Here is a 19,114-nt window from a genome sequence, read left to right on the forward strand (position 1 = left end):
TAAATCTAACCACAAAATAAGCAAGATATCTGTTAAAGAGGTGAATCAAATTTTAGAAAAGTTAAAAATAGCAGACCTCAGGACAAAATTGAATGAGGACAGAAAAGTTTGTGCCTTTTTCTCAGTGGTATCTAGCATCTACACATAAAATTACCATATATTAGGGCATAAAACTCTCACAATGAAATGAAAAAGTCAGAAATATTGAATGTATCTTTTTAAATTAATGCAATTAAAATTACACGTAATACAGGACCACAGGAAGATAGACCAAAAATTAATTAGCAGCTTAATTATCTTATCTCAGAGAATGAGTGGGTAAAATAACAAAACATTAGAAATAATCAGTAATTTCATCAAAGAGAAAAAATAATGAGATAACATAACAAAACTTATGGGATGCAGCAAAGGAGTTACACTCAAAGGGATAATTTCATCTGTAAATGCTTACATATATAGATAGCGAAAAAGGAGATCAATGAATTGATCATACAACTGAAAAAGCTGGAAAAGAGACAAATTAAAGATCCTCAATTATATACCAAACTAGAAACTCTGAAAATAAAACAGAGATCAATAAATTTGAAAGTAAGAAAAATATTGAACTAATAAAAATTAAGAAACTGGTTTCATGAAGAAAAATAAAATCAACTCTTTGTCAATTTAATTTTTAAAAGAAGAAAACCAATTTACATGTATCAAAAATGAAAAAAAAGATTAATTCACTCACAAAGAAGATGAAGTTAATACAATAACTGGGAGTTATTTTTCCCAGCTGTCGGCCAATAATTCAGCCAATCTACATGAAATGGCTTTAAATTTACAAAAAATAAAAATTTCCAAATTAACCAAAGAGGAAATGAAAACAACAAGCTGTCAAGTAACTCCCTAAGGAAAAAAAAAATTCCCAGGACAGAGGATTTGCAAGGAAACTCAGCCAAACTTTAGAGAAAACTTAATTCCAATATTATGGAATTGGAAAAACAGATAGAATCCTACCTTTCTTTTGATGAAAAATATGCTGTCATATAATAAAAAAACAGGAAGAGCCAAACAGAGAAAGAAAAACTATAGACTTAATTTCCCAATGAACATTGGTGCAATTTCAAAAAATAAAATATTAGCAAAGAGATTATAACAATTTGTCAGCAGGATAATAAATTATGACCAGGTGAGATTATAAATTACATTTCTTCCCTTTCATTTTTGTTTCTAATTTTATTTCCCAAGTCTTTCCATTTCATTCTGATTCTTATTTCACAACATGCTTAATGTGGAAACATGTTTAATATAGTTATGTATGTACAAGATGCATCAGATTGCTTAGTGTCTTGGGGAGTGTGGAGGGGATAGAAGGCAGGAAAAAATTTAGAACCAAAAGTTTCATAAAAGTGAATGTTGTAAACTTTCTTGACAAGTAATTGGAAAAAAAATAAGTTACACTTTTTTTAAAAAAAAAAGTTTATCATCAAAGCGGAGCCAAGATGGCAGAGAGACAGCAACTGTTCACCTAAGCTCTCAGAGAAACTCCTATAGATACCTCTAAAGAGAGAATCCCACCAAATATTGGAGGGGCAGTATCCAATAGGACACAGACTGTGGCAGATTCACAGCCCAGGACAGACTGAAAGGGCAATGGGAAGGATCTGTTCCATAGAGGTGGAGGAACACACAGTGCACAGCACAGATTCCAGTGCAGGAAAGCCCCATGGTGATCTGAGGCAGCAGCAGCATGGTAAGATCTAGGGAATAACAGCCCAGGATGGAAATCCAGCAGAATTGAGTGAGTGAGAGTCAAGGAGTACCAGGTATCTGCATCACCTGCTCCTGAAACTCTCAGCCGACAGGTTAAATGTCTGTAAGTCACTTATTTGAACTTACAGGTGCCAAAATGGTGGAGTGATCGTTAAATGTTCTCTCCTCCTCCACCTTCTTGACCTTGAAAGAAGCATAACATATTTCCCCAGAAAAATTTTGGATCAGTGCAATCAGCAGAAGTGGCAAACAGTCTCATAGCATGTAAGGCTAGGAAAATCGATAAGGAGTATTCCTCTTGCTGTGGTGAAGGACTGGAGCTACCTTAGACAGCCCCATCTCAGCAAAGCAGGAGGAGATCTGGGGCCTCAGGGGAGTGGAGCCTCTCATCCACCAATACTAGGACCCCAGGCATATCTCAGCACACCAGGGGAAATGGGAAAACACTAGAGAAGCCAGGATCACCAACTGCTGAGCTTACATTTGCTCTAGCTTAGTTAGGGAAATCTCCCCTGACCAGACCATCCTTACCCCACACTTCAAAAGCTACCTCCAGGGCAAATCCAGGGAAACACAAAAAGAGCTTCACCTGGTCTCTGCTTTATCACACCAGCCAACTCAACACCAAGTTCTTTAGCTTCTACCTGAAAGAACCAGAGGTCACAAAACAGAAAGCCTCATCATGATGAATAAGAAGCAAAGCAGGAAAGAAAAGACCACAAAATCTTTCTATAGGGACAAGCACCAAAACACGAATACCAAAGAGGTCATCATTAAGACTGTACTCCCATCTGAAAATTTGGAAGGGACTATAAACTGGTAGCAAGCACAAAGAGCACTCTTGAAAGAGCTGAAGAAGGTTTTTAAAAACCAGATTAGAGAAATAGAAGAAAAGCTGGTCAATGATTTTAAAAGTATGAAAAAAATAATTGACTGAAGAGAACAGCTGCTTAAAAAGAAAGATTGGACAAATGGAAAAAGAAGCACAAAACCTAATTGGGAAAATCAGACAAATGAAAAAGGAAGTAAAACAACTAGCTGGAGAAAATAATTCCTTAAAAGAAATAATTGGGCAGATGGAAAGGGAGATGCAAAGGTAACTGAAGAAAACAATTAGGTACAAATTAGAATTGGGCAAATAGAAACGAATGACACTATGAGACATCAAGAATCAGACAAACAAAATCTAAGGGATGAAAAGATAGAAGAAAATGGAAATTATGGAATTGGAAAAACAGACCCAGAAGAGAAAATATAAGAACTATTGGCACACCCAAAAGCCATGATGAAGAAAGAGCCTGCATAATATCTTCCAAGAAATCGTCAAGGTAAATTGCCCAGAAGTTATATATCCAGAGGGCAAAATAGTCATCAAAAGAATCTATCATTCACCTCCCGAATGGCATTCCAAACCTAAAACACCAAGAAATATTATTGCCAAATTGCAGAAGTATCAAGAGAGGAGAAAATACTACAGGCAGCCAGAAAGACAGCATTCAAATATTAAAGAGCTACAGTCAGAATCACACAGGACTTTACACCTTCTACATTAAAATGAAAGGATTTGGAAAACGATATTCCGTAAGGCAAAGAAGCTGTGACTACAACCAAAGGTCAATGACAATCAAAGTTGAGCATAATATTTCAGGCAATGAGATGGACGTTCAATGAAATAACAGATTTCCAGACCTTCCTGATGAAAAGGCCAGAAGTCAACAGAAAACTCAAACTTCAAACACAGGTCTCAAGAGAGGCATGAAAAGGTAAACAGGGGAAAAGAAAACTTGTTATTCAACATGATAAATCTGTTTACAACCTTATAAGACAAGATACTCGCTAATGTTGAGAACTGTGTATTTACTATGAAATATAAAAGTAATATACATAGATAGAAAGAGTGGGTATAAAGTAAATGATGTGATGACAAAAATTTGATTTAAGGGTACAGGGGATTGTAACGGGACATATGAAAAGGAAGAGGCAGAAAATGGTAAATTACATCACAGGAAGAAGCACAATATTATATTAGAGTAGAGGGAAAGGGGGAGGGAGATGAGCAGTGTTTGAGAGGTACTCTCATCTGATTTGGTTCAAGGAGGGAACAACAAACTTAATTAAATATATAAATCTACCTAGCTCTATAGGCAGTAGAAGCGGAATGGGAAAAGAAAGGGAAGTGGAGGCCAAAAGGGAGGGAAGAAGTATTAAAAGTAAAGGGGAGTAAAAGGGAGGGGGTCTGAAAGAAGGAAGGGAAAACTGTGGAATGTGGTGGTCAAAAATTAAAATTGTACCCTGAAATGGAAAGGAGAAGGGAGAACTAAAAGCAAAAATGGTGAGAAATAGGATGAAGGGAAAGATACAGATAGTGATCATAACTGTGAATGTGATAGGGATGACATCTACCATAAAGCAGAGACGGAGAGCAGAATGGATTAAAAACCATTATCGGACAATATGTTGTTTACAGGAATCATATTTGAAAAGGGGTGATACACACAGGGTAAAGGCAAAAGGTTTGAGCCAAATATATTGTGCTTCATCTGATGTTAAAAAACAGTGCTAGCAATTCTAATCTCACACAAAGCAAAAGGAGTCATAGATCACATTAAAAGAGATAAAGAAGTAAACTATATCTTGCTAAAAGACACCATAGACAACGATGAAATATCATTACAAGCCATGTATACTCTAAGAGGTATAGTATCTACATTCTTGGAAGAAAAGTTATGGGAGTTACAGGAATAAATAGGCAGTGAAACTGTACTACTGGGGAACCTCAACCTCCCCCTCTCTGAACTTGATAAATCTAACTTCAAAATAAACAAGAAAGAAATTAAGGAGGAGAATAAAACTTTGGAAAAGATGGGAATGATAGATCTCTTGAGAAAATTGAATGTGGATAGAAAGGAATATATCTTTTTCTCAGTAGTACATGGCACATATACAAAAAACTGACCATATTCTAGGACATAAAAATCTCACAGTCCAGTGCAGAAAGGCAGAGATAGTCAATATATCCTTCTCAGATAATAATACAATAAATTTTATATGTAATAAAAGGCCATGAAAAGATAAACCAAAAATCAATTGGAAACTAAGTAGTCTAATTCTAAAGAAGGAGTGGGTAAAACAACAAATCATAAAAAACAATTAATAACTTCATTCAAAAGAAAGACAATAATGAGTCAACTTACCAAATCTTGTGAGATACTGCAAAAGCAGTTCTTAGAGGAAGTTTTATATCTTTGAATGCCCACATAAATAAAATCGAGAAAGAGGAGATCAATGACTTGGGCATGAAGCTGAAAAAAGCTAGAAAAGAAATTGAAAACCTCCTAGTAAATAGCAAATTAGAAATACTGTAAACCAAAGGAGAGATTAAAAAAATTAAAGTTAAGAAAACTATTGAATTAATAAATAATACTAAAAGTTTATTTTATGAAAAAGTGAATAAAATTGGTAAACCTTTGCATAGCTTGATAAAAAATAAAGAAGGGAACCAAATTACCAATTTCAAAAATGAAACAGTGAAGGGACCTCTAATGAGGAGGAAGTTAAAATTAGAAATTACTTTGTCCAGTTTTATGCCCATAAATTCACCAAATCTAAATGAGATGGATGATTACTTAAAAAAAATATAAATTGTCCAGATGAACAGAAGAGGGAGTTGAATATTTAAATTACCCCATCTCAGAAAAAGAATTTGAATAAGCCATCAATTAACTCCCTAGGAAAAAAATTTCCAGAGCTGGATGGATTTACAGGTGAATTCTATCAAAAATGTGAAGAAGTTAATTTCAATACTATATAGACTATTTGAGAAAATTGGGAAAGAAGGAGTCCTCCTAAATTCTTTGTGTGATACAAATATCCAAACCAGGAGGAGCCAAAACAGAGAAAGAAAATTATAGACAAATTGGTTTAACAAAGATAAATGCAAAAATTTTAAATAAGATTTTAGCAAGTGCCAGGCCTAGAGGCCTGTAAGAAGACTCGGCCTACCCGAGTCTTCTTACCTCACCTCCGAGGTCTTTGGTTGGCCAAAACTGGATGCTCATATGAGAGAAAGGACGTTCCAGAGTCGAACAAGGGTTGAGCTTTATTTCAGGGTCTCGGTTACAAGTGCAGGGGGGTCTTCCTTAGGAGGAAGAGGGGGAGATTTCCTAAGGAGGCTAAGATCTTAAGGGATTGGAAGTAGAAGTACAAGCAGGGAGAGAGGGGGAGGGGAGAGAGGAAAGAAGCGGAGCCTACTGTCCTCTTGGCTCCTCACGTGCTAAGAGAGCTTTCAGGCTTCCTCAATCCTACTCAACTTTCAGCCGCATAGTTTGCATCTGAATACCGTGCTGTTAGGTAACTAGGTGTGCCCAGATCCGGGACAATCTCGAGGGCGGGGAGATCTCTCTCCCATCACGTTTCTCACGGGAAGAGGTGGAATTACTCGAGATAGCTCGGTTCACCTTGATCCCCTGCCGTTTCCTGGGGGGGTCTCGTGAGAGCTCTAAGATTTAGACGCTTCCACCTTTACCCGCCCGAGACTGTCCACACGGAATTGAGCTTCCAATCCCAACAAGCAAGAAGAACATAGCAACTTATCTTGAGAGTAATACATTATGATCAGCTAAGATTTATAACAGGAATCAAGTTCAATATTGGAAAACTATTAGCATTATTGATCATATTAACAACAAATCTAACAAAAGCCACATGATTATCTCAATAGATGCAGAAAAAGCTTTTGACAAAATACAATATCCATTCCTATTGAAAACACTGGAGAGAACAGGAATAAATGGAATTTCCCATAAAATAATAAGCAGTATCTACCTAAAACCTTTAGAAAGCATTATATACAAAGGAAATATGCTAGATGTATTTCCAATAGAATCAGGGGTGAAAGAAGTATTTCAATTATCACTGCTATTATTCAATATGGCACTAGAAATTGGAGTTGTAGCAATAAGAGAAGAAAAAGTAATTGAAGGAATTAGAGTAGGTAAAGAACAAACTAAGTTATCTTCTTTGCAGATGATATGATGATATACTTAAAGAATTCCAGAGAATCAAGTAAAAAACTTCTTGAAATAATAAACAACTTTGCCAAAGTTGCAGGTTACAAAATAAACCCACACAAATCTTCTGCACTTACTAACAAACCCCAACAGCAAGGGATACAAAGAGAAATCCTATTTAAAGCTAGAGTGGACACTTTAAAATATTTGGGCATCTACCTGACAAAACAAATCCAGGGATTTTATGAACACAATTACAAAATACTTTTCAAACAGATAAAATCAGATGTAAGTGAGGGGAAAAACATCAGTTCTTCACGGGTAGGCCGAGACAATATAATAAAAATGACAATTGTACCTAAATTAATTTACTTATTCTGTGCCACACCAATCAAACTATCAGATAATTTGTTTCTACAGCTAGAAAAAAATAATATCAAATTCATCTGGAAGAAGAAAAGGTTCAGAATGAAAAGAAATGCTAGGGAAGGTGGCCTAGCCCTATCAGATCTCAAATTATATTAAAAAGCAGCAATTATTGAAACCATTTCTACTGGCTAAGGAACAGAGCGGGTAGAACAGCAGGATAGGCTAGGTACTCAAGACACAGTAGTCAATGAATATAGCAAACTACTGTTTGATAAACCCAAGGACCACAGCTTCTGGGATAAGAATTCACTGACAAAAATCCTTGGGAAAACTGGATCACGGCGTGGTGGAAACCAGATTTAGACCAATGCTTACACCATACTCAAGAATGAAGTCCAAGTTGGTACATGATCTAGGTATAAAGACTGATAAAATAAACAAATTAATGGAGTCAGGAAAAGTGTATTTATCAGATTTATGGAAAGGGAAAAATTTTTGACTAAAAAAGACATGGAAAACATTATGAAGTGCAAAATGGATAATTTTGATTACATTAAACTGAAAAGTTTTTACACACTCAAACCCAATGCTACCAAGATTAGGAGGGAAGCAGAAAAAACTTAGAAAGAAGTTTTGGAACTAGTGTCTGTGACATAGGCCTTATTTTTGAAGTATATAGACAACTGATTCAAATGTACAAGAACACAAATCATTCCCCAATTGATAAATGGTCAGAGTATGAACAGGAAGTTTTCAGAGGATGAAATTAAAGATATCTATAGTCATATGAAAAAATTCTATAAATTAATATTGATTTGAGAGATGGAAATCAAAACATCTCTGAGACACTACATCACACCTATCAGATTGGCTAACATGAGAAAACAGGTAGATGATAAATGTTCGAGACAATGTGGAAGAGTTGGAAGACTAATTCATTGCTGATAGAGCTGTGAGCTGATCCAACCATTCTGGAGAGCAATTTGGAACTATGCCTAAAGGGCTACAAAAAGGTACATACCCTTTGACCCAGTAATACTGCTTCTATGACTGTATCCCCAAGACATCATAAACATGAGTAAGGGTCCTATACGTATGAAAGAATTTATAGCAGCTCTCTTTGTGGTGGTCAAAAACTGGAAAGCAAGAGAATGCCCACCAATTGGAGAATGGCTGAATAAATTGTGGTATATGAATGTAGTAGAGTGCTACTATGCATAAGAAATGATTAACAGGAATACTTCAGGGAAGCCTGGAAAGACATATATGAACTGATGTTTAGTGAAAGGAGCAAAACCAGGAGAAGTTTGTACACGGTAACAACCACAGTGTGTGAAAATTTTTCTGGTAGACTTTGCACTTCATTACAATGCAAGGATTGAAGTAATTCCCAGTGGTCTCTCAAGGCAAAATGCCTTTCACATCCAGGGAACAAACTGGAATTCGATCACAGAATGAAGTAGATTATTTTCCTTTGTATTATGTTTTAATTTGTTTTATGATTTCTCTCATTCATTTTTATTTCTCTATGCAACATGACTAAGGTGAAAATGTATTTAATAGGAATGTATGTTAGAACCTATATAAAACTGTATGCTGTATCAGGGAGGGAATTGGGAGGTAGGAGGGAAGGGGAGGGAGGGAGGAAAAATCTAAGATATATGGAAGTGATTGTAGAACACTGAAAACAAATAAAATAATAACAATAATAAATTTTAAAAAAAATTTAAGATAAAAAGATAGGCAGGAAAAAAAATTAATCATATGTTGGAGTGCTGAGTTCCAGGACAGAGACTTATATCAATATCTGATAAATGATTATACATCAATCCTCAACTTTTGCTGGCATAAGGTTCCTATTAAATGGCACTAGAGTCCAAAAAGTGAATGTTAATACATTGAATATAAGACAAAGAAGGTGTTATATTCCCATGACCAACAAATCTGTAATATTTTGCTACAGATTGAAGAAAATAAATTTTTACATATAAATCTTCATAACAAAATATTAATTCTGATAATTTTCACTTTTTCTAAAGCAGTTACCATGAAAAGATTCATTAAAAATAGTATATTGGTAACATGCAAAACATTTTTCTTGCAAGTAATTCCCTATAGTTCTGTGACATTTTAGTGTTAATACCTCAATTTAATTTTAATACTCACCTTTCATAATTAATAATTTCACGTTAAATCTTCAGTGCCAATATGCTATGCTGTGGGGTAATAATTGCTACACAAAGCTCAAGCTTAAATGACAAACAATAAAAATATGCAATCAATGTATCAGAAGTTCATTATAATAGAAGGGTAAACAAGACCAGTGAAGCACCTATTTGGAAACCAACCACTCCCCAAACTGGTCCACCCTACACCTTTTTTTTTTCCTCTACTGCATAGATTCACAAATGTGATGGGTTGCCAACATGGAAGTGAAAATGAGATTACTAATAAAATCATTATACAAAGTTAAAATGAACAAGTATTATGAATTAACTGTATCTTTAAAATTTTCTGAGATATGGTAGAATTCTACTTGTAAGCTTGTAACAGGGCAATCTTAAACTACAATTGGAAAGTTCTTTAGTCTATCTAACCTACATCATTACGGTTAAAGTTTAAGGTCATGCTTTCTGTTGAAAATAGAGTTGACCACTTCATCTTTAACCTTGGTAGAAGTCTTTTGTATTACTAAATCATCAGTAATTCTTTAATGATCTTATTCTTTGCACCTCAAAGATAGCAGATATATCTTCATCTAGACAAATTTCTTAATTCTTTATCTTACTTCATCTTTCACAATACAGAACATGTCTTTTAAACTGTTCACCCCATCTGTTTTACCATGTGCAAATATAATTTATTTTATTTGTTTTATTTTGTGTGTCATCAGATATTATATATGTATTCTGTCATATGCACATATATTTGGTATAAGTGTATACATATCAAAAGAGTTGTTATATGTTACATAATTATACATAATTTAAAATTGTAGATATAATGAAATACTTAAAATAATAGCATGAAAATATGTGTGTACTTGTATGCAGAGAGAGAGAGAGAGAGAGAGAGAGAGAGAGAGAGAGACAGAGACAGAGAGAGAGACAGAGAGAGAGAGACAGAGAGAGAGAGAGACAGAGAGAGAGAGAGAGATGGGTATAGGTAGTTAAATATTAACCTTGATCCTTGATTGCAGCATCTCGCTACAAACCACTGGAATAGCTATAGGAAGCTAAAGCTCCTATCACTAAGCAATGTTCCATAGAAGGTGAGTATTTTGTTTTTCTTTTCAGTTTGGTTTTTCTTTTCAGTTTGGTTTCCCAAGTTGTTTTGTCCCCAATAAATGGATCTGAGTAGTGAATGAAATTATTGTTAAGATCTTTGGGAACCTGGGCTAAGAAATACCACAATACATGCATATATGTGTTTGTATGGGTCTGTGATATACACATATATAGAATAATAGACATATAAACATACATACACACATATATATCACAGACACATATTTTATATGTAATATTTGTGTGTATGTATGTATATATGTCTATGTATATGTGTTTGAGAGAGAGAAAGAGAGAGAGAAGAAAGAGAGAGAGAGAGAGAGAAAGAGAGGGAGAGAGAGAGATGTGACAGAGTTCTTATGATTCTTTTTGATTACTGGTATCTTCCTTTAAGTGAATTATCAGTTGATGGAAAAATACTAGTAGATATAAATGTCTGGATAGAAATATCTTTGTAACTATAAATATATATATATATATATTTACTGATTTACCTAATTAGAATAGTCTATTTTAATGTAACCTTTCACTAACTTGACATAATGAAAAGTGATAAAGTATATTTACTGAGTTATTTAGGAAGAGTGTTGACTACTTAAGTTATAGGCATAGAAGCAAAGCAATATGGAAGCAAGTATATTCTTAGTAATCAGAAATTCCCATTTAAATATGTTTAGCATAATTCATCAAAATTAATTTAGTTTACGATATGTGTAAGATGAAGATCCCTTTCTCTAAGTACATTCTCTTAGCCTTAACTTTATTTTAAGATTTTATCCCTTAATATTCAGCTCACACCTGTACCCTCTGTGTACATGTATGTATATGCCTGTGTGTATATGCATAGATGAATATATTTGTATATATGTGGATGTGTGTATGCATATGTATGTATTTGTGTATATATTTTAAATTTTCTACTCAGCTCTGATCTTTTCATCAAAATACTTGAAAGTCCTCTTTTGTTGAGTGTCCATATTTTCCCATAAAGGATTTTACTCACTTCTACCAGGTAGGTGATTCTTGTTCATAATGTTAACTACTTTACCCTCTGGAATATGACATGAAATGTCCTCTAATCTTTTAAGGAAGAAGGTCCAAAATATTGTGTTATCCTGACTGTGATTCCACAATAGTTGTTATTTTTCTGTCCGCTTGCACTATTTTCTCCTTGATTTAGAAGCTCCAGAATTAGGCTCCAATTTTCCTGGGAGTTTTCATTTTGGGTATTTGGTAGGTGATTGGTTAATTCTTTCAGTTTCTATTTCACCCACTGATTCTAGAATTTCAGTACAACTTCCCTTGATAATTTCTTGAAAGAAAATTTATGGGCTTTTATTTTATCATGGCTTTCAGGCAGACTAGTAATTTTTAAATTATCTGTCCTGGGTCTGTTTCCTAGTTCAGTTGTTTTTCCAATTATATATATCACGTTTTCTGTTTTCTTATTCTTTTTTTTTTGTTGTTTCTTGATATTTTGTGAAGTAATTAGCTTCTATTTGCTGCATTCTAATTTTTAATGGATTTATTTACATCAGTGAGCTTTTGTACCTCTTTTTCTATTTGACCAATTGTACGTTTGAAGGCATTCCTCTCCTCTTTTCCTTTTTGTACCTTTTTTTTTTTTTTTTTTTTTTTTTTTTTTTACCTTTTGGCCTAGTCTATTTATTAAGGTTCAATTTTTTCCATTATTTTATTGTAACTCCTTTACCAAGCAGTTGACTTATTTTTTTCCCTGAGTTTCTTGTATCCCTCTCATTTCTATTCCCATTTTTGCTCTACCTCTCTTACTTGCTTTTCAAAATCCTTTTTGAGATCTTCCATGGCATGGAACCAATTTGTTTATTTTTTTCCTTACTGATTTTTTGATATAGGATCTTTGCCTTTTTTGTCTTATTCTAAGTGTATGTTTTGATCTTCCTTGTCTTCATAACAACTTTCTGTGGTCAGTATTTCTTTTCAGTTATATCTTCATTTTCCCATACTGAACTTCAAACTCTTTGTTAAAATAGGACTCTACTTCCAGTGTGCCGCACACAATGTACCAACCTTCAGAGGATTAGTGCAGTTATTTTCGGAGATACTTCCAGGGACATAAAAGTTTTCACTTCTTCTATGGTTGTATGATCTAAGAAGAGTAGTTTACTAGCTTGCCTTATACTGTGGACTGTAAATATGTCCAGGGTCCCTGCTCCACTGTACTTGATTGCTCTCGTGTACTAATTCTCCTCCTCACCCTAAGACTAATATCCAGACCCCAACGTTGTCAAAATAATAGAATCTTGCCTCAGTGCTATCAAAGACATACCTGTAACCTCTTTCTGACTCACTTATTCGACCCCCTGACCACCTGAGGGCTGACAGTGCCAGAAGCAGTTGATGTTACTGCTAATTCAGTCACCACCAAGCCCTGCTCATGGGTTGCTCGGGCTGCACTGTGCTGTACTTTACCCAGGTGAATCAGAACTTTTAGGCTGTCCTTCCAAGTTGTTTGTTTACATATACATATACATACATGTGTGTATGTATATATATATATATGTGTATATATACACATATATATATACATATACATATGTATATATACACACATATACCCAGATACATATACATATGTGTGTGTGACTGTGGAAACCCCCAATGCTGCCACTCATTCAGTTACCTCAAAGCCTGCTATTAGTTTATTGGGGAAGAATCTCACTGATGCAGCGTATGTTTGACTGTGCTCTTCTCTCACTGTGTTGAAACTGACCTTTCCTGTCAACTTTATTGTTTTACCTGATCCTTTTGTGGTTCTTACTACTCTAGAATTTGTTAAGAACAATCATATTAAGTTATTTGGAGGGATTTGGGGGACAGCTCAGGCAAATCCCTGCCTTTAATCTGCCATCTTGGCTCTGCTTCATACTTATGTAACTTTCTTTGATTCTATTATAGACTTTGTCACCTGTGGTGGAGGCAGTTCTCATACAAATAAAATCAGTCCTTCAAATACTGATATATTTATGAAATCCTTTGTTCAGTGCTGAGATTAGAAAGTGGAATTCAAAGAAAACTTGTCATCAAGGACTGTAAAGTCTAATAAGTGAATCACATGGCTAATATGGCTTATGCATAATTCAGACTTTAGAATTTTTTAAATTAAATATTATTAATCAAAAGTAAAGGTATCATGATCATCAATGAGTGCATGTGTGTAGATGTGTGCACATGCATGTGACTTTTTATGTACACAGAAAATAAGCAGAACTTGGACTTTAACAATACACATTTTCATTTCAGTTTTATTGCTTTCAAGAATAGAAAAACAGCTCAAAGTAGGCTAAGCAAACATCATCTACTAAAATTCCTTGCTTAACTAGTAGATTTAAAGTATTTGTAATTAGCATATCATTTTCACAAGAGTGTTTCTAAAATGATTAGAAACAACTTGTCCTCTCTGGTATTTTAATATTCTTCTCTATTTCTGTTTGTGCTATTAACTGGTATTTCCCTTGAAGGAAGATTTTGCCATGCAAAGATAAGCTTCACCCAAACCCTTGTCCCAGTTATCACTTGTGAAAAATTAGAGGAGTTTAAAGTAATGAGGATTTACTGAAAAATCATGGATTGTTATTCTTTGCTTTCATTAATCTTTGTAACTAACCTTTATAAGGCAAGATAGAAAGCCCTGTATTTAGAACTTTTCCAGCATCAGAATTAAGTGGTTCATATATTCTGATTGTTGTTTTTTTTTCAAATGAAAATTAAGACAGGGTCAAATACATGACATTAACTGCAAGGTGTACCATATTGGGAAGCAAGACTTGGAAGTATATTAACAAAACATTAAAAGACATCAGATGTCATCTAGTCCACTGCATATGTTAAGAGAATATTCTCAGACATCATACCCATGATCATTCACTTTCTTGAAATCTACTCTAAAGGGGAATTCAATACATCATAGAATAAGCCATTACATTTTGTGAAAACTTTAATTGGAGAGAAAGACATATTTGCTTCCTAAAATCAAGCTACTATCTTCATCTCTGCAGTATTCAGTCACCCATTGCTCCTGTTTTATTTTCCCCTCCAGAAACAAGCAGAAGAAGCTGATCCTCCTTTCATAAGAAAGACCTAAAATATCTAAGTACAAATATTAACTCATATTACATACCTATTCCACTCAAAACACTGGGAAACTAAACATCGCAAATTTCCTGAGAAGTGACCGTATGGTAATAGCATCCTTCATTTTTGCATAAGAGAGAACACATTTTCAGTTAAAAAAAACAAAACAAAAAGGTTTTCAGTACTTAGTCTTTCTATCCTTCAGTTACTAGGGGGAAGGAATAAATAAATAACTATATAAATATATATATATACACATATGTATATATATATGAACATATGTATATATATACATATGTGTGTATATATTATGCACATATATGTATGTTTATGTATGTGTATATGCATATGTGTATGTGTGTATACACACACATATATATATATTTCCCCTAAATCAAATATTGAGGTGATGTGAACTCAATACCATGACTGACCCCATCATTTGCTCATGAATATTTCCAAGTATAAGTCAATGCAATCACACTTAATAAGCATCAAAATAGAAATGCAAATTAAGAAGGAGAGTAAATAAAAATGCTTTTAGTTGCATTAGGGAAGATAAATTAAGCAGTAACTGTTTTGCAAAGATTGCAAATTCAAACAGAATATTAGAATTAAAGATGAATCTAAAAAATCCCAGAAGAAGAAAGCAAGATCTCAGTTTCCTTTTAGCATAGATGGTGGTTGTTATTATTGCTCCCTGCTTTCCTCCTCTTGCAAAACAATTATCTAGAACAGATAAAACCATAGACCTTTTAATATCACAAATTGGCTCTGCTGATTGCTGATGATGTAATCTTATCCTTAGACTGAGTGATCACTCATGGAGAGAGGTTTAGCAACTTCCGGACACTTGTTCACTGATAGCTGATAAGGTAAGAATTCCTATACAGTGTGAAAAATAATTAACCTATATATATATATGTGTATATATATATATATATAATTTAGTTATATGTGTACATAGGAATGTATGCAAATGTATATATGTAGTTTGTGTGTGTGCATTTCCTTATTAACTATTTTGTCCCAAGACTTTTTGTGTATTTCTTAGACTTGGTGCCAAAAAAAATATGTTCAATTTCATGACCATGAAATATATCATCACCCTTCAGCACGCTTTTTTTTCTAATGACTTCCTTAAGAAAGAAATATGTGTCTTTTACAATTTGAATTTGTAGAGCATTGCAGTGTTCCTTGAAACAATTTACATAATGCCAGTGATTGATAGTTTTGGTCATCTCTATTCCTGCCACCGAATTGCCTTTTATCCAAACATCTCATAATGAGTAAACTCCAAATTCTATTTGAGTGTTGTTAGCATGTGTCATAGATTCTCAGAATCATGAAGAGCCCCAAAGATCAACTTCTTCTACCTGTGGTTGATGAAGTATCCCCTCTACACAATTGCCTAAACATTGGGCATGTAAACTTTGAAGACAGTTTATAAAAATGGAAAACACTACATCATGAGGCAACTCATGCTACTTTACAATAGTTCTAAATATTGACCTTTTTTTTTTTTCCTGTCATATCAAGTTTCATTTGGTTTGGAGGGATATAGTTCAGCTATCTGGAGCCAAGGGTAGCAAGTCTTATCCCAATTCAACAAAAAGCTCTTCAAATACATGAGAAATACTATCATTATGTACATATACACAGATATATGAAAATTATCACACCATTCTTCATGGATTCAATTTGATTAAAGGTAGCAGGAGTGAAATATCGATTTTAGATCTGTCTTTCTTAAAATTTTCCCACATGTAACCCCTTTTCCCCTTGAAAATTTTTGTGTGGCCCCAGGCATATAGGTATATAAAATAGGTACACAAATCAAATATTTACTGATAATAATCACAAAAATATGTTTTAAAAACTTTTTAAAACATAATTTTACCATTGACTAAAGGCAAAACAAATGTGCATACTCATGAGATGGATGTGATTGTTTATTTTTACAGAATGAATAAAATCTTGGCAGAATATTTTGTACTAAAGAGTGTAGAGTTCAATGATATTTTGACTTTATAATTGTGAATGCCAAGAATATACCTTTAAATGAATACATGGAATAAAATGACAGAAGTATTTTTAGGGAATTTCAGACATCGTTAGAAATTCTATCCTAATCCCAAGCCAAAATTCATTTAATGATTTTTTTTTTAGGAAACTCATTTTAAACTTGTATCTCTTAAGAACTCAGCAAAGTCTTCTTGAGCTTTTAATGGCAGATGAGTGACTATTTTTAAAATTGCAACTGAGTATGGTTTATGAATTCAACTTAGTTTTTTTTTAGCATCAAAATTTCAAGGGAAGTACTGCTGAAACTGTACCTGCTGGCACTTCATATGATCAGTTATAACTCTTGTCATTAAATCTTTGGAATGGTTATTTTCAATTATAAAATCATCTGTAGATGTAAGCAGTTCTAAAGAAGCATTTTCCACCATATTCTTCCATATGATAACTTATGATAACCTTTTTAGTGAAAATTTCAGTTTTATCTTTTAATGTGAATAGATGATATTTTCCTTTGAAGCAATGTTTTAATTATTGAGTTTTTTGAAAATATTTGACAAATACAGTTTTGAAAGCCATTAAGACATTATGGATAAAAAAAAAAAACAGGAAAATCATACTTCTGCTTAGTGAAAAATTTAACAACTTCATCTTTCAATTTCAACGATCTCTTTAAACTTTGCTCTCTTGGGAGCCTGCATGTAGAAATATGCTTTTGTAATTGAAGTTTATGTCTTTCCAAAGGTTTCAAAACCAAGGTCTATTAAGGGGATAACATTTAATGAAGTCAATAATTCTGATAATGTTGCAAAGCAAACATTTAACTCTGGTGATTTTTTTTTTTTTGCTGCGTGTCTCCTGATGAATCAGGCAGTGAGTAAAAGTGATATATTCATAGCTATCAGCTTTAACTTTTGTTATAAATCCAAAATCCTCGCCCAGCATTGCTCAAGCACCAACTGTGTAGATTCCAACACAATTTTTCCACTGTTAATCTTCATTTGTGAAAAATTCAGTGACTTTAAGATATATCTTCCTTTCTTTTGTGTCCTTCCAGAGGGCAACAAAATAATAATTCCTCATGTATGCTTCCTTCATGAACTTATCTCAGATAAAGAAACAACCGCATCATGTAGAAATATCAGTTTTTGACCAGCGCCTCCACCTGCTATGCTGGAGGCTCTGGAGGCCGCAGCCATGGAAGAGGGCTCTCTGGTCCCGAGAGTCGATTGTCTCCTGCCCTCTGGACCTGGAACCCGGCCCTGAAGCTGCTCTGGGATCTCGCTGAGGCTCTTGCCAGTCAGGCCACAGACTCCAAGCAAGACCTGGAAGGCTGGTCGGAAGCCCTGTCTGCCGCAGCCGTGACTGCACTCTGTGCCAGGGGGCTGGTTGCAGTCCCCACCAACACTCTGTAAGGCGTGACCTGCTCAGCCTGCTACTCCGCGGCCCTCAGCGCTGTGCGCTATCAAGGGGCACTGCCAAGCCAAGCCACTAGCCTTGTGCCTGGGCCAAGTGTGCCGACATCTACAGGTATTGCCAGGTGAAGGTGCCCCAAGAGCTCCTGGAGGACTTGCTGCCTGGTCCTGTGACCATGGTGATAGAGCGTTCAGGAGAGGTCAACAAGGACCTGAATCCTTTCACCTCACTTGTAGGTATTAAGATACCCGACCACGACTTCGTGAGAGATTTGGCTCAGTTATTCTCAGGACCCCTGGCATTCACTAGTGCCAACATTAACTCACAGTCAAGTTCATTGAATGATAAGGAGTTCCAGGATCTCTGACCTCACTTGTCCTTAGTCATTGATCGAGAACCAGTCGGAGATTTAAAAAGTCCTGAATGTCGACTTGGCTCCACAGTGGTAAACTTGTCAGTTCCTGGAAAGTACAGAATTATTCGGGCTGTGCTCTGACACAGGCTGCAGCCATCCTCCTGAAGAAGTACGGCTTGGTCCCTTCAGAAGAGTCCTCCTCATAAAAAAGGAAGAGGAGATTAGAAGAACTGGAGCTAGGTGATGTGGGTCTGTCATTTGGTGTGACCTTGTTTAATGAGGTCATTGGGGCCACTTCTACAGACTTAACCTCTTCCAGTCTTGGAGATTGCAAGGAAACCTCAGTCTCTGCTTGTCTGAAGTTACATAGACTGATTGTTTCCATTGGTTTGATGGAAAAAGAGACACGATTACATTCAATGTTTGTCATATAAGTTCCTGAGGATGGCCTTGTTCTGACATTGGAATAAGTGGTTGACTTTTGGGAAAGTGCTTTACGAGCTTGGTTCTCTGTCCTAGTCTGAAATCTGGAGATGTCTCCTATATGGGTCTCTTACTGGTAACATAGGCCAGGGATTTGTGACTGTTAATATGGGTACCAAGTGACCAGCGTCTTGTCTTTTGTTGTTGCTGTTTTTGTTTTGTTTTGTTTTTGTTTTTGTTTTTTGCTGCTGGGGTTGGAATTAGAAGAAAATAAAATCTTGGAAGGTGAAAAAAAAAAGAAATATCAGTTTTTTTTTTTATCTAAGTGAACTGTAAACTTTGAGGAACCCTTAAGCCTGGCAATA

At 34.8% G+C, this 19,114-nt stretch overlaps 1 pseudogene; it reads left to right on the plus strand.

The window, feature by feature from the left end:
* The first annotated feature begins 1,635 nt into the window (after window positions 1-1,635).
* Window positions 1,636-18,532, plus strand: LOC140512134 (threonylcarbamoyl-AMP synthase pseudogene; annotated as a pseudogene).
* Window positions 18,533-19,114: the final 582 nt, after the last annotated feature.

Source organism: Notamacropus eugenii, chromosome 6 (genome assembly GCF_028372415.1).
Source record: "Notamacropus eugenii isolate mMacEug1 chromosome 6, mMacEug1.pri_v2, whole genome shotgun sequence".
Classification (NCBI taxonomy): domain Eukaryota; kingdom Metazoa; phylum Chordata; class Mammalia; order Diprotodontia; family Macropodidae; genus Notamacropus; species Notamacropus eugenii.